Below are 21217 nucleotides of genomic sequence, written 5' to 3'. Positions count from 1 at the left end.
AATTATTTGCATCCTTACATCTTTCAATTTATTTTTTGTGAAAACCAATAAAAAATAAAATATCAGAATACCTGTCTCATATGCAACACATATTTGGGGTTCCTTAAAATTGAAGATAGTGTCTGTTATAAGAAAGTGCTTGGTGAGAAGGCTAGTGCTGATAATTTGTAACCAAAAGGCTTCAAGATAACTTGTTAGAGGATTTTTTCTTGTTCATGCCTGCCCTATTTCTAGCCCAGGGACTTGTAATAAAAGAGTTGATGAAACCACTTCCTACAGTGGAAAGTAGGGCACTGCTGGGCTTTGTGGGAGCACAGAGTTGCCAGGGCCACTCCACTAGTGAATGATAGCTTGCTTCCCTCCCAGCTCTAGAGCAATGGGTTAGATGCACCAGCACAGGGAGAATTGGGTTAGAGGCAGCACACTTCAGGTGATTAATAAGTGGGAACATAATGATTATCAGACCATGGTGATTATTGACTTAGTATGTCATGTGGTCTCTTTAAATGCTGCCTTTCTGGAACATCTCAGCCCTTGACTTGGAGCAATGCTGATGAGGTGGTACTTTAAAACAAATGGGATCTCTTCTTGCTACAAGTAACCCTTTTTGGTTGTTTTTTTAATGTGTGTGTGTGTACCTTGCTTTTATTTTTTAAGTGTGACTGGATTTTAAACACTAGGTGTCAGTCAGTCACCTCTCAAAAGCACGATCTGAAGCGCTAGCACATTTGTCTTTGGAAAAGAAAACTTTCAAAGACATAATGTACAATAATGTACACATTAAATAATTATTAAAATCGTGCCAAAGTCAGGTGAACTAATTATTCCATAGGGCTGTTTAGCAAGTTTTTGCAAGTTTTGGTCCTGTTCACTGCACTTTGTTTCATCTATGTATGTTTGGTTGCAGTCACTTCTTTTAATTTTTTTTAGTTTTTTCAATTTCATTTTTGACTGACCATATCTCTTTTTTATTTGTTCAACTCTATCCTCCAGTTTCAAGATTTCATTCCCTTTCCTGAAAGGCCCTTCCACTCAGGCTCCCAACACCTTGTCTCTGGCAGGAGATTTTCTTGCTTCAAAGGCTTTTACTGAAAATTAGTTCAGGTAAATGCTGACAATAAGCAAGCAAACCTGTTGAGCCTCGACTCCACAACTTGCCAAGTAACAGGATGCTTCTCTGGGACACTTAAGAGTGCTAACAACTGAAGAAAATATTACATGTTTTACCCTTTCTCCTTAAAATAACACAAAAATGTGCTGCTCTTGCAATTGCATTTACAGGCCTTTTCAGCAAGCTGCTGATCATTAAAAGAAACCTTCTCCATCAGTGCCCTGGCCAGGACTTTGAAATAACCCAAAGCAGCTTTATCTACCCTGAAAGCAGATCCACACCAGAATTTAGGGTGTGCTGTCAGGGTGTGGATGTGGAGCAATTCCAGCCAGTGAGCTCCAGGGAGTTGCTTAGTGTGTTATCCCAAACACCTGTGGAGCAAGGTTTTAGTTTCAGCTTGCTCCAGGTGTAGGCACTTTTACTGTGTGCTACCCCACGTTTCCTCATTGCAGCTCCCTGCAGCTCCTTGGGCTGCCCTGAGCTTCAGGTAAGTCTTTATGTAATTCCTAAAGTTTTACAGCTCTGTAGCACAACAGTGTTCTTGGCTTTTTTTGAGGTGATGAGCAGAGAAAGTTTGAAGGCTGTAGGACTGCAAGATGCCTCTTTTTATGTGGCAGTTGTAAGGTGGAGTAGCTGCTTGATGTGAAAGGTGATGATTTTGTCTTTCTATTGTGAAATCCAGATTTTGTTTATCTTTTAAGCTCTCTCTCCATTTACACTTACCCCCAGTACCATGGTTCTGCTTTGTTGGTGTATTTAGCCTTTAGACAGCTGTACAGATGTATTGCTTCCCTTGTGAGCCTTCCCCTAGCTGTGGAGAGAAGCAGGATTTTATGGGACTTGGTACTTCTTAAGTCAGACTTCTTTGATTTTCTGTCAAAACAGCAGGTGATTATTTTGTTGGTAATGGTCAGATGTGCCAGTTCCATGAGCATTATGGTCTTTGCAGTATGCGAATTCAGAATTGTTATGGCCTTTAGTCGGGCAATGCTCCTATTGAGTGTGGGGATTTTACCCCTGGTTAACACAGGGATTGCCACAAGCTTCCACTTCATCCCTTTCCTGGGTTTGGAGGAGGGTTGGAAGAACAAAAGGTGCATCTTTTTTCTCAGCTGCCAGAGTTTCAGAGATCCTGGGCAGTGTTAATGAGGCACAACTGGGTCTTGTTTAAACACTAAAGGGTGAAGCCATGAGGTACTTCTGGAAGCTGGGCTTTTCTGGAAAAAAAAGGGGTTTTCCAAACATGCTGTGGATTAATTATCTCTGCCTGTGCTAGAGGTAGAAGGAAGCCTTTTAATGTTTGCCAGGGGATAACACTCCTTTTGCTGCCCACTGAAAGCACGGCAGCCTCAGCTTAAATGAGTGAACCTGTGTGATGTGCCCCATTTTGGGGACTCTAATGGCTCAAGGGAGGAGGTTTCACGTGGAAAGCCCCCCTGGTTCCGGGGGGTTCACCTGCAATGTGGGGCAGGCTGGGTTTTAAGCCATCAAAAAGCACTTTGTTACCTGCAGAGATAATTGAATGTAGATGCACAACCCCAACAGAGCACCTGTGCTGCCTCCCTGGCATGAGTAAGTATTGCCTGCATGCCTGTGTGTTCTCTGCAAGCTACACATTAGTAAGGCAATCCATATATTGCATTAGGACAGACCCTATGCAGAAATCTTTCCATTTCAGTGAGGACCAAGTGGGCAAGCTTCGGTCCCTATTCCTGCACGTCATGTCATCCTCTTCACTTTTCTTGCTTTCACATCCTATCAGGTTTTTTTGGCTTTATTTTTGAAATTTCATGTCTTCTGTTTCTCTTCCATGTCTTTGTTTTGCTTTCTTCCTAGACTTTAGGGATTTAAATGGGAGCAATTTTGGCAAGTTTTGGTCCTCTTCACCTCATTTCATCTCACTGCTTTTGGCTGTAGTCACTCCATTTCAAATTGTCTATTTTTTTAAATTTCGTTTTTGATTGACTGTATCTCTTCCAGAGTGCTTGTTCAACTCCAACTTCAAGATTTCATTCTCTTTCCTGAAAGGAAGAGTTATTAATCTGTTGTCTATTGCTTCAAGTGACTAATAAATCCCTCTTTTTTTTCACCTGTTCTACTTCAGCTTTGTACCATTTCCAAAAAACTTACATTTCAAAGGAAAGCATACCAACCCTGACCTGTGTTGATTGCTCCCCTCAGGGCATTGTTGGCACATACAAACTTATCCTGCAATTAATCTGTTGTGACAGAGGAGGGCTGTTTAAGAAATGTAGTTATGTTGACAGTAGTTTGAGTATTGCTCCTTCTGCCAGTTCTCCAAACATGACATTTTCACAATGTCAAGCTGCAGCAAGAGCCGCTGGACTCAAATGATCAGGTGTCTCAGGCACCTCCACACTGAGGATCCCCAGTTTTGTGGATCTGGATTTCAGTGATCTGGTACCTCAAGAGAAGCTGAAAACAGAGCTGTCTTTGTAGAATAATGATGTATAAGAGGAACTTATACTCGGTGCTTAAACACTGATGTTTGGCTACAGACATACTGCCTCAGAACCCAAACTGACATGTTTTCACTTAAATCCCATCATGGATATCTAGGGTATCTCTGCTGTCTGACTTGGGCACACGGATCTCCTTTTGAATTGCATCAGGGACCTGTCCCAAATGCTCACATCCACTAGATGTCAGGGCACATATATCCTTTGGGTCATTTAAACAGTTTCTGTAATTTGACTTTGTAGGTATTAAAGGTTTTTTTAATTAATCTCTTCATCTACAATTTGATTCAGTAATCTCAATAGTCCTCCAAAAATCTATTACCTATTCTTGAAACACATTCAGACTGTCCTTCTTTCCTGGAATCATATATGTGTCTAATTTCAAATACTGAACTATTAAGACAATGCCAATGTGTAGCTTGAATGGAAACCTTCTCCAGAGTGCATGAAGAAATGTATTTTGCAATTATGATCTTTATTCTTTTACACATATATTTAAAATTACTACATTACTGCTGTGAGGCTCTGAGAAATGTCTTTTTTGATATGCTGCCTCCATAATATGCTTTTTTTTTCCGCCTGACAAGTGATATCCCAAGTTTATAGGCTTATACTGCTCTTGAGAGTCTGATCTTGAAGAACTAAAGGTAGTATTAGTGTAGCTCTTGCCATGTGTCAGTCCACAGATTCAAGGGCCACTGAGAGCATTGCATTGAGAAGGCAGGTAACAACTTCCAGGCTAAAAGAGCAGAGCTGGATTTTTCAGTGCTCTGTATTTTGTGAGAGAATACATCCATGTGCAGGGCCCCCTGCCACGACAGCGGTTACCTTTCAACCCACTCTTCACTCATCCTGACTGAGCATAGGTCAGGATGCAGAAGGCAAGGGGAATGGAGAACCAGCCTCTTTGATGTCTAGATCATCACTATGTTTAGGTATTTTTAATTTTTTTTTTTAGTTTGTTTGATCTCACATCAGGGCTTCAGTAATTTTTTTTTTCCTGGTGACAGAAAGAAACAGCAATGAATGAGTTCCTCATCTATGTGCCTCTCTTCCTCCTGTGATCACTTTCCTGTTCCCTTTACTTCAGGATACTTTTGCAGCTGTACATCATCATGATGGCCATGGCAGCTCCTCAAATCAATGAAAATTAGATGAGTTTTTATGACAATTTTTTATTAAAAAAATTTAAGATAAAAGCTGCCCTGTATGGAGCAACAAACACTTTATACCCAGATTCATTCTACATAAGGTGCATCTGTTAGAAAACCAGGAAACCCCCATATCCCATGAAGAAAGACAGACACCACCAAAGGATTGTTCATGCCACATGAGGATGGCTGTTTTCCTCTACTTTTCTCCCTGGATTTGCAAGCCCTCCCTCTTGCTCCCACTCTTACTGCAAGAGCTCTAGTTCAGCACATAAACGTAGTTGAGAATAAATAAAGGAAAAACACTAGTTATTATATCAAGCACCATAAATAGAAAACATAGTTAATGTGTAGAAAATAGAAAGATGGAGGAAACTTTATAGTGATGAAGAAGAAAATGGCTCTCAGGTCCCCCCTGACTACAGACCTGTCTTCTTACCATAGATACACACTAGCTTTCAAGTTCTGTTAGTTTTATAATCCTTTTGCAAACTTGCAAGAGTGATAACCATCAGCAAAAATGTCCTCCTGAGTGCTTGAAATGGTCATTTATGACTTTGTCTGAAGTCAGTCCATGAAAAGTGGATGAATTTTGAACTCATTTTCTGCTGACCTGGTGTCACAGGTGTTGTCTTTGCCTCACTTGGAACCAGAGCACGTGCTACTAAACTGCTTTGATCTATGAGATATAGTCATAAACAAAAATTATATCCTTCCAAATTATTATGTGGATCTTTTCTTCAAAAATGGCTCTTCAAAGCTCAGTTTGGTGTTTTACTGCTGAAGTAGAGCAAAAGAACTCGGCATTCTTTGCCCATGGGGACCCTTTCATGGCTATGAAGGTTGGATGAATTGGCTTGTCACAGTCTGCCCTATCCCTTCATGACTGCTTCTTTAATGTTTGTGCACACTGAATATTTATCAGTCTTTTACTTTCAGTCAAACTGTAGCTGAATCTGGTGAGTAGGATTAAGAAAAAAGAGGTGACAAGGAGTCATAGGTCTGTGTACACACAGAGAAGGATCAATCCAACTTCATTTACCTAATCAGGCTCAAAGTTCTTGGAGACACACTACCATTCTGAAAAATGTAATTATAGAAATACCAAACACATGCATATGATCTGACCTGTAAATAGGTTGGCTATAGTTATTTAACTCAATTAAATCTGTCTCATGCATACTAAGCAATCTTCAGCTAATGAGCTGATTGGTATGTTTCATAGCTTTGAAGACTAAATTTTATTTTTGTAATTAGTAAAGAATAAAAGAATTCACTGATTTTTTTTTTTTATTTTCTCTGTATAAGGTCTTTCCTTAAGTGACACTGACTGAAAGGGCTCACTGAAAAACAAAATCAACTGTTTTGCAGAGCGTCTAAAATCAGGAAATTGTCAAGGAAACCAAATGAGATAAACACTGAACTGTTTGGAAATAACATTTTGTTATTGTTTGTTAAATAGCTGCTTGAAAAAGCATGTAGCTCATTACTGTGTTGCCTACAACCTAAGGATGTTCAGCTCTATCATTAAAATATAATTTTTACACTTGTGCTGGATTGAAATCAAAAAATTATGAAATCTTTATGGGGGCAAACCAACCTTGCTCTCAAATAAATTGAAAATTCAAAGTTCTCTCTGGGCACATGGAATTTCTTTATTCCATTGAAACACTGGGAAGTACATACAGTTCTTGCAGAAAGTTTGGCTGTCCAGCTCAGCAAGGTAGAAACTGATATCAGAGTCCAGTCTCATCCACAGAAGGAGGGAGAGGTAGGTGCCACCTGAGCATGACATCAGAATGAAGATATATTTTTCTTGGCTTAAAAAGCCAGTATTACTGTACAAGTGGGAACTATTTCAAAACAAATATGAAGCTCTTGAAGCAAATTATGCTTAAATAATGCAGAATCACACAGTAGAAAAGATTAAAATGCATTTGTTTTTGTTATCTGGCAAGGGGTTGGTTGTCTGGGGTTTTGTTTCTGTTTTGTTGCTTTATTTTTTTCTTTTTTCCCCAAAGCCAGATAATACGTGATATAAAGCAGAAATTTGATTTGTTGAATCACAACACAAACATCCTGTCAAGACAAACTGATGGTCTCTACTTTTTTTCTGATGTAGTTGTATGGGTATGCTTTATTTTCTAGTTTTGAAGAATTCTGAAGTAAAAAAGAGCAAACCAGAATATATTGCAATAACACTGTAAAACTTCAGGGTGTAACAGTGGCCCAAAAACTGCCTGCAGGTTTGTTTGTCCAACCTAGAAGGATAAAATACATCTAGAAAGTGAAAGGCAACAGAAATAAGAGGTGTGAAGCAGCTCACACCTGAGAAAGAACTATGTGGCCTAGGATCCTTTGGCCTGGAACAGAGTAAATGGAAGGATGGTTATACTGGTTTATAAACTAAAGAACTGTCTATAAGCTAAGCAAATCAGACACTTCTCCTCCACAACATGCATTGTTAATCATTAAAAACTTTTTCCAAGGAGCCCTATGAATGTTGATGGACATGGGTTCCAAAGGTGATTGAACAATCTCGTACAGTAAGTCTTAATTCATCAGGAACTGTCAAACGCACTTCTGTAACCCAACAAGCCACTGAGCTACTCTCCTGTTTTTGACTGGGATAGGTTTTTGTTCTTAGCCTGAGAGGAGGAGGTTGTATGCTGCATTTTTTACATCTTTCCCTTGGCCTTTCCAGGTATGCCAGCTGGATGATCAGTTGGTTTGAGGTGGGCAACATTTCTTGTTTTGACTCCCCCCTCTACCTTCTTCCTTTCTCCTTGTAAAGCAAAGTGCTGCCTGAGCATGAATGTGGAACAGACAGAATCCATTTTATTCAAAACAAAACTTTAAACTTGCTCAAGATGTTCTGCTTTCTCTGTTTTTCCAATTGATAGGGGAGATAATTGGAGGTAAGAGAAGTTCTCAATCTGTTTTTTTTTATCCTGTAAGTAGTTTGTACTATATGTCACTAAATTTTGCTTCTCTTTCTTAATGTGACATTGATTTCAGAAGAATTTATTAGTTTCATTTCTTATTGTCCAATTTATCATCCCTACTAATCTGAATGTATTCATCCCTAATTTATGGCTATATTTCAACACCGAACTGAGATAGATCTTGAGCCTGACTGACAATATGTTTGCTATCCATGGTGAGAGGGGTGGTGGAGATGGGCTGCGGCCACCCACAGCTTTCCTTGCAGTGTAAGGTGGACTTCTTTATTCAGCAAAAGAGTGATGAAAATATTCTCTTTTGTAGTTTCATGCTTGATAACTGAAGGATTGGGAGAAAAACAAAAATTCCACTTTTCAGGCTCACACTTGCAAAGGCCACAATTTACACCAGGGTAAAGTAAGAAAAAACCAAAGCAATTCCATTCTAGTATTGTTTTCCACTCATGCAGGAGAGCGGGGAATCAACGCCTGTGCTGAAACACGTTGAGCATTCAGCCTGACCCTTCCTTATCTGTGAACTTTGATCCTCTTGTCACATGAGTGAACCAAGAAAGCCTCTGCTCCCAAAGCTGCTCAGTTAAAGCAACAAATGTATTTATATGAGAGGGGCAGACTAGCGGCAGAGGTGTGAAGCCTGTAGTTACTGTTTCTACATCTCTTAAAGATAGAACTTGGTAGTACTTCTTAGCTTTAGGAGTGCTTTTAACTGGCAATGCAAACTGATAGACATGTGACATTGCAACCTTTTGTGAGTGTGTGATCCCAGGAGGCCCTTTTTAGTTAGAATCTCCACAACTTTGGAGTAGTTTTTATGACTACTCCACATCACAGAAGCATCTTCTACAGTATAGGACTGGGGTTGGGAAAAGGGTTGTGTCAAACAGCATTTCCTTGCAGTCATCCATGGATTCAGTAAATTCTCTGTAGAGGAATAGGTTTCAAAAAAGAAAACAATGGAATACAGCTATTTAATTCTGAAATATCAATGTAGCATAGAAACTACTTTGCTTCCTTTCATGTGCACAGGGAACTCTGTCAGACCCAAATACCAAATCAAAAGAGAAAATTTTTGGGAAAAGCAGGCAGAAATTTTCAGCCTGATTTTCCATACAAGTACCATATTTTAAACAAAAGTAAATAGAAAGTATAATCTTGAAAAGGTGTTTTTTAACAAAAGCAGAATCCTTCTTTCTAGTTCCAAAAAATATGATCTTTCCATGAGCCCTCTACTTGCCCTTTCCAGATTTCCTTCTGAAAAAATACTAAGGAAGAAAATGACCCTAAATACATGTTCTTCCTCTTCAGATCTAATTTGGTAAAGACTGCCATCCTCCATTCTCCATATGCCTGCTGGTCATGGCCATCAGAAAGTTAATATTGTTACCAGAAATGAGCTCAACTTAACTCAAAACATGTGTTTGCCTGTGCAAGAGCATTTTAGAAAACTTCAATTATATTTCCCCATCCTCAACTTTTCTATGGTTTGTTTGTTTGAAAACAACATCTGAAATTCAATTATATTTGCTGCAATTCTGAGAAGGACCCCTGCTACCTTTTTAAAACAACTCACAGAGGAAATAAAATGGGAGCTATTGAGAAAAAAACCCAAGATGTTACTAGTGCAAAAGAATGTAGAGACTGGCTATCTCCTTCCTTCTTTAAGCAGATTTACCCATTTAAGAATATTGTTTTGTGCTCATTTCCAGTTAGTTTTGTACTGACAGTTCTTCTCAGCACTCACTAGACACAGAAGCTAGATCTGAGGATAACAAAGCAAGAAAATTTCCAGGCTGAAGTATCCCCCTCCATCACAAAAAAAAAAGTGGCATTTGTGAAAAGATGGACAAAGACTCTACCTAGACACAGTGGCCTAAGATATTGCCTTGCTTTGACTATTTCTTTATCCTTGCCCTTCAAGATTCAGGTAATCCTCACTGTAGTCAGTCATTAAAAGGCATGAGAATATGTTACTATTAATTCAGAAAACAAAAGATGAACACCATGGATCTCATTCCTGGATGCAGAATTATCTTCCCTGAAGACAGAGGATTGCTAGATCTTCAGAGGGATGGATGGCATCTCCATCCTGTTTACTGCAGGATCACCTATGGAGTATATAAATAGTTCACTTGACTCATGCCTCCCCACCTGAACAGTGCTTCCCTCCAGATCTGCTCTAATACTCAGTACTACTTGCAGCACAAATAACCTAAGAGTAACAGAACAAGTACCTTCTGAAATTTGAGTTTCTGATATGATTTTTCAGAACTACAGGTAAACTGGGACCTGAGGGAGTAGAAACATATTTAGCTAGTTGATGGTGGGCAGCCATTTGCTCAGCACAAGGCAGTATCATTAAATGTCCACTTATCACCCTGTTTTCTTTGCCACTACACAGTTCCACAGCTGTAGAGAACCCAAACTCTCCCCAGGCCATTATATCCCTTTCTGCTATATTGGACTAAGATAATGGCAGGCAGGATAGAAAGCTCTCACAAAGTGTCCAGCACCATCTGTTGAGTATTGATGTCCTGGGTTGCAGTTTCAAACTAGTACAATTGAGATGGAATAATTTTTAGGGGGACCCCAAAATTTGGATGAATAGGACATGGGACTTCTTAGAAAGTCTTTGTGGGTAGATGTGAGGACTTTCCTCTGTACTAGAAATTCATCTCTAATCAGCACCAGAAAAAAATAAAACAGAGAAACAAAATCTTATTAAATGAAACACACACATTTAAAAAATTGTAATTAAACCTATAGTCATAAAATACAAATTCTGAATTCCAGTATAGACTTTTAAAAAATATATAGGATTACTACGTAGCCCACTCCTCCCCACAATGCAAGACTGAATATACAAAAAAAAAGTTCTGGTAGTGAATTTTCATCACAGTTTTAATCTTCTGGAAATGTTGCATTTTGACACCGTGGGCTGAAACAAAGAGAGACAATTCAGGTTACAGTTGGTTGGGATTTATTAGTTCAAAATACAAACTAAAGGTAACATGGAATGCATGAAGTTAACTTTCCAGTCTTACGTTCAAACACTCTTTCCTATGTGGGTTCACTTGAGAACAGATGAAAGAAGTTGTAAAACACCACAAGACTGACATGAATCAACATAATTCTGCATCATCCAATACTATGTAAAACAAAAGTCTGGGGTTTTTGAAACCTCATGACACTGAGGCATATTACACTAAAAATTTCAATTATTGCTGGTCTATTACACTAAGTTTTGCTTTCTAGAAACACAAAACTAATTAAAATATGACGTAGATAAAAACAACTCTAATCATAGCTCTTCAACAAATGAGACGCAGATGTTTATGTGTTATTCTTGCATTTGTTTATGAAGGCAACACTGCTGGGTAAACATAGATGCCTGAACCTCTCTATACAAAACCCAGTCTGGAAAAGCTGCCAAAAAGACAAACCCAAACACTATATACTGTGTATACACACTTACCAGAGTGGCACTTTTCAGTGTTCAGAAAGATCTGATTTCAGCTAAACTTTCTGCTTTGAAGCATTTCTCTCTTTGTGAAAACCACAACAATGCAACTTTCCAAAAAAAAAAAAAAAAAAAAAAGTAGATTTCATAATTTTTTCTACAACAAAAGTAAAAAAGTAACAGTTGCCCACAAAAAAAAGATGTGTCATATTGACATTTTAAACAGGAATATTTTAATGCTAAAAATACTATTTTTTAAGTCTATGCTGAAATATGTAGTGACAAAAGGTTTGTTAAGAAAGGGGAACTCACAGACCTGGAAAAAATCACAGAGAAGGTTTTAAACACTGAAACCTTTTACAAACTTGAAGTGAACACAGGGGTACTGAGGCTTCACAGAGACTGCAAAAAATTGCTGTGAGTTTAATGTATGCTCATGAGAATGTTGTAATGAACAGACGGGAGGAAGTGATAAGGTCTTAAATCTTGCCACACAGAGAAGGAACGGATTTTTAAGTATGGACTTGAATGAATAAAATAGACTGACTCTTGGAGAAACTCAAAGCAGATGATTAGCATTTTCTGAACCAATTGTAAGACAGGGTGACTTTGCATACAAATGAAATTAGAATTTGGCTTGATCAGGCCCACCATGTTTTCACTGAAGGACAGGGGAAGGGAGGCAAGGGGAAAGAAGAGGAGTGATAGGGAGTTTTAGGATTTTGTTTTGGTTTCCTTTGTTTTAAGAGAGAGAAATAGATTGTTTCCATACCTTTGCAAGACCGCCAGTATTAAAAATATAATTATGCAACATGAATCTCTGGTGCTGAAATGTTGGAGTCTACGGTGTCAACACCAGGGACCAAAAGGACAGTTTAGGTGATATACTTCAGGTTTCTGCTGAGATTTCCATGGGGGTTAAAGGGTTGATCTCAAATCCATACACTTTGTTAGATAATCCAAGGACTTGGTTTTGCCAACATATTCTCTTGGTTTTATAAACACAAAAAATATAAACTTCCAAGAGCTGAAATAATTCAGCTATAATCTGGACCTCTGGGCAATTTCCTAAATACTTTATCCTCATGACTGGTACACATGCAAACAGCTCCATTGAAAGGAACGATATATCCTCAGTGGGGAAAAAACAAATTTGTGATATTGGGTCTGGAAGAGATATTTTGCCAGTTCTGTGGCCTTCATTTGAGGGTTCTTTAAAGAGTACTAAGTTATTTATTTTATCACTTGGAATAGATATAAATGTTTATAAAATATCTTGTTTGCATTCTGAAAATAATGTGAAACACCCATTTAAAAATTATCTAGAAATAGGTTACAAAGTATAAAATATGTTTTTCTGAATTTTCTCTTTATATTGATATCTTTGTATTAGAGTAATCAACACTTCATTAGAATTGATACTACAAAAAATAAAAAACGACCAGGAAAAATTAAGTACAAGCTTTTGCTTTTCAAGTTGACAAATGCATATTATGGCTTCACTTGCAACAAATGCTATAAGAGAATTGAGGTTTTAGATATGTGTGACATATTGAGAGTTAGAAGTCACTGATGAATCTATCTGGATTAGCCAATGGCAAAGTACTCAGAAAGATTCTGGATGATCCAGAAGTGATCCCGACTCTGTGAGTGACATTGTGGGGTTTTCTGACAGCACATCTCAGGCCCAGTGTAAAAATGGCAATTTAAGAATGCCAAGCATCCAAAGGTGAAAAGCATCATGCATTGCTCTGGTTAAAAATCTGGTTGTTGTGTGTTGGCTCTTCATTCCCCCCTCTGTGGGACTGTTAAATCTACCAGTGGTGCAACCACAGCTCCGCAGAAAGTTAAAAGCTCTTCACAGCTAACTCTGCTTCCACAATATTTGCATGAAAATTTGAGGAGTGCCAAGGTAATTGGAATGACCATTCATACACTTAGCTTGGCATTGTGTCTAATTTTACTGAGCTTATTTATTTTCTTAATCACTTTGGGGCATGGGCTGGTATAAGTGCAAGAAGTTAATATAATGAAACTAAAATTTTATGCCTAGGAAAAATGCCAAGATTCATAACCATTCCCCCAGCTAAATTCTACTTTGCCTGATTTTCTGAATTAAGTGGTGGTAATTTTGTGCCTAATATGCATTCCTAGTTAACATGCTTGTCTCTATAAATTCTGTAATTGCTTATTTAAACAAGGCAACAGGCATATTACACATAATTGGCATGCACAATTACCTCATTTGCATCAGCAGTCACTGTAATTTCATGTCACACCGATTATGCATGAAATCATGAGTATATGTTGGAAGACATTTGAAACTCAAATGCAAAACAGAGGCACAACATAAGTTTCTAAAACAATAATCCTTTTCTTTCACCCTTAAAAATGTTTTCCTTCTGTGGTGCTATTCTGCATTCTTGTGCATTTACTTTTGTTTGTTTATTATTGCTTTCATTAGCTCACTGTAATCAGGTCTGTAGGAGATTGTTAATTATTCCCATGAATAATTCCTGCAGTCCTCCTGTGGCAGCTAAATGGTGCTTGTGTACTTCCATGTCTGTTCAAAGAAGCCCAACATTTTCAATAAGCAAAGGCTGCACTGTTTTAATCCAGGCATGGCTACCCTCTGCAAAGGAAAGTTTTCTCTAAACAGAGGTGATATGTTTGAGGACTATGTATTAGGCCCTCACAACAACTGACATTTTTATTTCTATCTCTTTTAATAAAAAACATTTAAGTCTGTTATTGTCATTATAATTTAATTTTTTCATTGAATGAAATCAGAACTTTGGAGAATTTAATTTTTGAAAACATTACAGGTGGTGATTTAAATGCTTTAAAATTTAATATGTATAAGTTTAAATAATGTTTTATGCATGAATTTTGTTTGCTAATTTAATATCTATAATAAATTTTTTAAAAAAGATTGAACCCCTTATTGATGGAAAGAATTAAAGGAAGCTGTGCTTCATTTAATTCTGAAATAAAATACAGGACAATACAGAGCACTAGAGTAATTTAACAAGGTGAAATACAGATAACTGTGGCTTTGCTGGTGTTGCTAAAATAGAAGAGCTGGAGCTGGTTCTGCTTTTTCAATGCCTGTGCCTGGCTGTTTCACCCTTTTCAGCTCAGCTCTGCATGAAATCAAATGCTGATTTAAAAAATTTATCTGGTTTTCAACTTTTCAGGCATTCAGAGCCATCTTATTTCCCTGTATTCCCCAGAGCATCCACACTTGAGATCCATGAAGTTGCTACTCATTAGTCCAACATCTTAAGCAGTGACAGCTGAGTGTTAACTTAAATAGATTCTGTTCCCTTGAGGAGTTTGTGGAGGACTTTATCCCCACATACTGCATCCCCCTTCTCACACTCGAAAGTGTGTTCACATGGCTGTGTCCTCCCGTGGAAGAGGCTGAGTTTGAAGCCCGAGCGCAGAGCTGGAGCTGTTGCCCTCGCAGAGCTGCTCCTGACCCCACACTGGCTGAGGTCTCAAGGACCACTGGACAGAGGCACAGCCTCCCTGAGACCTCCTCTGGCACACTCAGGACTCTTGTCAGCTACTGCTTCCCATCTGGTCAAACCTGAAGAAGAAATACCAGTTTTGTGTCCAGTCTGTGATGCCTATGGTATAAAGATGATCACCTGAAGGCACTGGAGCATAGATAGCGACTCCTGACACAATGAGAGTTCTTCCGCTTGCTGTGTGTATATAATTTACAAATGTAAACCAACACATTTGGTTGTGTTCAACACTCCCACATCACAGATGGGAGCGAGCCAGGAAGGCAGATTAACTGCCATATCAGTCCTTCAGGACAGTGGAGGATATTAATTATGCAATTTTTCTGAGGGGTGTACTGAAATCACTTTTGAAATCAGATTTCATTGGATCCAGAAATCTGAACTATAAGTGTCTGATTCATCCCAGGGTAATATAATAAGATGCATGAGTATGTTCATATTCCTACATAGGAATAATCTGTCATGGAAGAGGTTTACACATGTATTTATGCATTTATTTATGTGGAAGCTATACATACAGATGTGTCTGTGAGTGCACACACAGACACACATAATCAAGAATATAAAAATATTAGGAAAGAACTCAGTCTCAGAACTGAGTTTAGGAAAAACTCAGTAAGATTTAAGGACAGCCAGCCCCTGAGCTGAAGGACAGAAACAGGGCTCAGAATGCAGCCCCCATAATCCAGCAGGAAATGGTCAGTAGGAATATTGACCAAAGCCAGGGTTCACAGTTGGCTTGTGTTCCCTCAAGGAAGGGAATATCCTTGTCCTTGCAAGACACAAATAGCTTTATTATGTGTGTTTGCAAATAAAAAACTGATGCAATAGGATGTTGATACAATATGGAAAGACAGGTGTGTAGTTCAGGACACCTTAAAGGTTTCTCTTTTTAACATATAGGGGACAGTCTCTTGGGTACGTTATAAAATGTGATTGTTTCATGTTTCTTCCAAGAGTATTAGAAAACCTCAGTTTTGATATTTTAGTTAATTTACATCAAACCTGGCAAATTTTCAGTAGTTTTCATTTATTAAAGCCCCATTGAGACCCATCAGAGTCCAAACCCGCTTGCATTTATCTTGCCAGATGCTGGAGGCTTTCCCAGCTATCACTCGCTGTTGGAAAATGTGATTTCCCTTGATCCCCCCAGCAGTGATGGCTCTCATACCAGCCTGCTGCTAGAGAAGAAGCTCTGCTCTTTCCTGGACAGCCTCAAGCAATGCTTCAGAGAGGTGGGCACTTGCTAGGGTGCCTTGACTGCTTGTTTTAAGAATCACAGCAGGCTTTCATGAAAAGTACTTGCTGTTAGTCAGATCGAAATCACCCTTCGTAAAACACAGGGTGAGCTAAAGTGGAAATATGCCTGTTCTGGAGGGCACATTCACAACAGTTGATGCTAAAATAATTGGGTGGAGAAGTGTAGAAAATAAACAGTACAATCTTCCTAGAGCAAGAACAAAACTTGAAGGCTTTGTTTCTCTTTTCAAAGGACATGCTGTGGGTGTCTCCTTGGTCTGCAAGGTCAGGGATCTCTGCTCCCTGCTTGCTGCTCAGTGCAGATAACAATCTTCAGAGCAAACCCGTTCTAGATAAAGTTTAACAGCTAATCTATAGCTCTTCTTAGGGTCCTTCAAAGATTTAGTACCATTAAAAAGCTCTTCCCATGCCTTATACTCTGGCAAAACCCATTCCTCTTCAACACACTGGAAAATTAAGTATTATTGCCATCTGTAGCAAATGCTTCTTGTACAGCACACTGCACTGTTTGCACAAAAGGGTCTGTTTGTATTTCCTAGATTCAATCAGGGGTACAAATCCACCACTGTGACTGAGGTGCATTTCTTCCTGAGAGCAACAGCAGCATAAGGAGATTCTGTTCCCTGCACATTTCTCCTTCATGGTTCCCTGCTCTCATATTCTGATTCCTGCACTGCCCTGTGACTGGTCTAAAATATTTTCTGATTTTAATCTTAATTAGATTAATTCAAAACCTGATTTCAAGGTCAAGGGAACACTGTTCAAAATATCTTTGATTTTATCATATTTTGTCCAAGAATTAAACTCAAGAGCACTAAAATATATTTAAACAGTGATCGCAATCTGGAATATTTTTAGGACAGTGCCAAAAACAGTGGTGGAATGTCAGAGTTTTCAGGAGTAGAAAGTTATGAAAGACTTAATCTGTTATGAAAATGAGAATGAACTGTTTGGTGTATCATAGGTACACAGGGCTCAGTTCCAAGTACCAGCTATGCAGATCTTTCTGTGATTGAATTTAGGCATGTTAGAAGTGAAAAGTGATGATTCTCAGTCAAAGTCCATGTGGGATAAGAACTGTAATGATATGAGAAAGCAAATAAAAACTCTCAATAAGAAAATACCAACAGAGATCAGGTCCAGTTCAAAAATTAAAATCCTATGTTTCCAAAATTCCTTGCTCAGTAGTTTCAAAAGAATGGATTTTTTTCATGCTATAATTTCTGGGCAGCTTTTTCTTACCTAAAAAAAAATATAGAATTCAATGTAATAAACCAAGGAATGAAATGAGTATGGTACCTTTGTCTTTCAAAACAAATACCTGAGCCAAGGATTAAAATGTTTTTCATAGATAAGAATCTGCAGTCATCTCAGTACATCCTGAGATTATTGACTACTCAGTCTAGCATTAGTTCACACTGTTGAATTCTTTTTAAAAACAATAAAATGTTTTCTTCCAGATGCCACAAGTTTTTGCTGTTAATTGGAGCACAGACAGTAAGTGTGGAAAGCATTTAGTCTGTTTCAACACACCCTCCACCTGGCAAGTTTCTGAAATACCAGCATATCAGCAATGGGTAAAATCTGATGGTGTTTGCTTTCTTCAAGGCTATGTCAGTGCATGTTGAAGCTAACATCTCTCTGAAAGGCTATGAGCCTTGGTTTGCTGCTGTAGCTTGCATGACTGCAGTTGTACAAAAGCCTGTAGGAACAGCCTGTCACTTGTCCTTTTCCAATGAATATCCTAAATAGTTGTAAACAGCTAAATGGATCTACTTCAATAATCACTTAAATTTGGCACTCAACAGCAGAAAAATCCAACTGCATTTAGTCATAATATAGGAAAGTAACTGCATTCAAAAGAAACTAAAAGTGGTACGGAAAAAATAATTCTTAATGTCCTTATCTTACTTTCAGTATCTCCCATATAACAGCATGTGCAGATGCTCCTCCGGAAGAGCTCTTGAACTGAATCCTTATCTCCTCCCCATCACTGTCTGCAGCAGTCGGGGGAGGAGGGGGAGGGAAGCCAGCTGGAAATCCCAGCATGCGTTTCATGGAGTTTCCTGAGGATTTGGGACTCAGCAGTGTGGGCAGGAGCCTTCAACACCTTCAGAGGACATAAGTATGAAATCAGTGCCTGCCTGGTGCCCCATCTTCTTTGTGCCCTAGAGATGGTGCACATGTTGCAGGTAAAACCTTTTTGGCTGTCACCTGTTCTCCTTGCAGTCTTATCCCTCACATGTCACCCTTGGGGACAGTATCTATTCCCTTCAAACAGAATCAAATCAAGACCAAATCTTATTCTTTTCCTCCCATATCCTTTCTAACATTTTATCTTTCACTGGACTCGGGTGTCACACGAGATTGCTACATTAGAACAGAATGCCACTATGTACTCCAGGAGCTGAAAAGGTGACAGCGATATTCATGAATCTCTGCAGTAGATAGGTCAGTGCATGGTGTGTGGGACATAAAAGTTGATTTTCAGAAACAGTGCTATTTCTGTCATGATTTGAAAGACAGGATTTCCATAGTGCTGCCCCAGTTGGTAAATAACTTATGGGAGAGGCTATGATACAGTTTTGAAACAATTATTTAACCATCAGATCTTCTCCATTCATGCTGTGATTTCTAAGAGGTGTTTCACCACTTCACTTTGTATGTTTTGCTGGGTGTATTCCAAAGGAGTTCAAACTCAGAAAGATTAAATAATGCCCAGACATATTCCTGATGTGGTCTCCTGCTCGATGCACTCAACAAGTGAGGACTCTATGGTGGGAGAAAGAAGGATTACTTTTTCTTTCTTTTTAGTAATGGAAACACCAGTGACTAGTGTGAAGTTTCTTGTTGTCTCCTGTTTTACTTTTTTATTTAGGTGTAGGAAAGGTACCTAGATTTTAGTAAAATATGTTTTCTTCCAGAAGTGTATTCCAAAATGAATATTTAGGTGTTATCTTTTCCCATGTAATCCACCATAGTTTCCTGCCTATTACAGCTTATTTATTCTTTAATAAGTCAGATCTTTTTCCCATATATGTATGTTCATTATCAGTTCCCATTGCATCCCTCTCAGCATATTTACCATTTTAGGGAACATGAATAAAGCCCCTCATCTGCAATGCAATTATTCCAGGATGACAGGAGCCCCACCTTTTACCAGGAAAGACCAAGGGCAGATGTACTGGGTGTTTTGAAAAGGAATTTGCCAGAGGATTGAAAATCTCAAAAATAGGTCAAAGTACTCCATCATGGCAGATGGAAGCAGCAAAATTCTTCAAAGGAGAGTAACTGGAACTCACAGAAATTATATTTGGCCTCTAATCTTTCCTAGCATTAAGGACTGTAAAACTGCAATTATGTAATTATATGGTCTTATTTATTATTAATGTATATTCATGCCTATTAAATCATGAGAATCCTAATCTTATATAGTCTTAAGGACTATGCAATCAAAAGGTCTTCATAAATTTACTTGTACACAACTACTCTGTCTTCTACAGATTGTTTTATAGACCGTATGGTAAAATTTACTTTGGCCATTTTGACTTTTAATTGAAGGACACAACATGTGACATTGACATAAATAGATGGGAAAAGAGAATAGAAAGTAAATGACTGTCAGATTTCCATTTGATGTAAAATACTTTCAAAATTCAGGATGCATCCCTGAACTTATAATTTCATTATTTTCTTCCCCAGAAAACAAAAGCACAATTCTTGAAGAACAAAATATATTACTTGTTACAGACGTTTTTAAGGATACATACAAGGATAAAATTTAACAAAGCAATGTAATAAAAAAACGAACATGTGCCATTAAATGGAATAATGAAAGATTTTTTCTAAATGAAACAGGTAGTCCCATCCAAAAAAAAAAAAGTTTTATATTACTCATTAATTTTTTTCAATTATATTTCAGTGCTATATAACTTCAACTATTCAATTATTAGTTTTGTAGAGGTTCTTGCTTGTTTCTTATTTATACAAAAGATGTTTAACTTCAGCTAACAGATTTCTTATTTTTATTGGTGTTTTTTTTGATTGATTTTGTTTATTTGTTGGTTTTGTTTTTTTGGTTTTTTTTTGCTTTAAGTTCAAAGTTGACATTGAGAAATATTTCTTTACTGAGAGGGAAGTCCAACACTTAACAGACTATTCTTACAAAGAGCTTGTCAATGCCCAAACTTGTCAGTGTTTAAGAGGCATTTGGACAATGCCCTTAATACCAGGTTGTAATTTCTGGTGGGCCCTGAAGTGGTCAGGCAGTTAAACTAGATGGTCATTCTAACTAGGTAGGTCCTTTCCAATTGAATTTTTTTGTTCTATTCTGGTCTATTTTTTAAAGACTACATTTTTTGGTTGTTGATGGAACATTTCTATTGATACCTTTTTTTTTTTTCTTTTTTTTGTAATTACCAAGCATGCTTATTCTTTTAAGTAAGGATTTGAAATTTATATGGGAGCAATGTTGGTACCAGACATTAACTAAGAGAAGAACTTCCATTGTGTAGACAAAGGCCCTGCACAGCATGGGATTCATTCAGCAGCATGTCCGTGTCTTCCTTAATCCTCCTTTTACTCTTTATACAGTTGTGGGTTGTTTCTTGTTGCCCTTCACATCCCTTAAAAGATTCAACTCCATCCTGGCCTTGACTTCTCTAACCCTGTCCCTGAAAGATCAACCAGATTCCACCTCTTGTGTGTGGAATCCATTTCATGTCTGATTTTGGATAGTAGCTCTTTGCTCATCCATGCTGTCTGCCTGCCATCTTTGCTTGGCTTTTTCCCTTCGCTTGCTTCCTGTCATTCATAAAAAAACCTATGAAAAGCCAAGCCATGATGATACAAGGACAGACCACGAAATGACTCTTTTTGAAGTCATTGTTTAAGAGTGTGAATTTTAAAAATTCCAGGAGCATTTGAAGATTGCTCTCCTAGTCTTTTCCCATAGGTAGAAGATGTGTTCAAAGCATACAGTAGAGATCTTTACACATGTGTTTTGCAGCATATTAAAACAGGGAATCAGGTTCTCCTGTCACAACAATGGGCTGCACTGTCTCAAGTTGACTGAACTTATTTGTCATGGAGTGATGGGGTTCACTATTTTATATAAATGGTTCATTGTTCCCTTTATCCCACTCACTCAAAGCACACTGAAATCACAACCTGTTAATGTTAAAAATTAAAAGGGGTCTGCAAAAAGAGATAATCTTGCTATTTTTAAAGGCTTTATGTAGAGGCTGTAAGCAAGGCCATGAA

The 21217-nt window shown here is 38.1% G+C and overlaps 1 long non-coding RNA gene across 1 annotated transcript; it reads left to right on the top strand.

Moving 5' to 3' along the window:
• The first annotated feature begins 1525 nt into the window (after nucleotides 1-1525).
• On the top strand, nucleotides 1526-6375 carry LOC111922754 (uncharacterized). Its single transcript, XR_002860704.2, has 4 exons — nucleotides 1526-1598; nucleotides 2224-2305; nucleotides 2624-2683; nucleotides 6051-6375. It is a non-coding gene; the product is annotated as an uncharacterized LOC111922754 (long non-coding RNA).
• Nucleotides 6376-21217: the final 14842 nt, after the last annotated feature.

Source organism: Cyanistes caeruleus, chromosome 3, assembly GCF_971803275.1.
Source record: "Cyanistes caeruleus chromosome 3, bCyaCae1.hap1.1, whole genome shotgun sequence".
In the NCBI taxonomy this organism is placed as follows: domain Eukaryota; kingdom Metazoa; phylum Chordata; class Aves; order Passeriformes; family Paridae; genus Cyanistes; species Cyanistes caeruleus.
The sequence above is the reverse complement of the archived record's forward strand: the minus strand, read 5'-3'. Positions and strand labels throughout refer to the sequence as shown.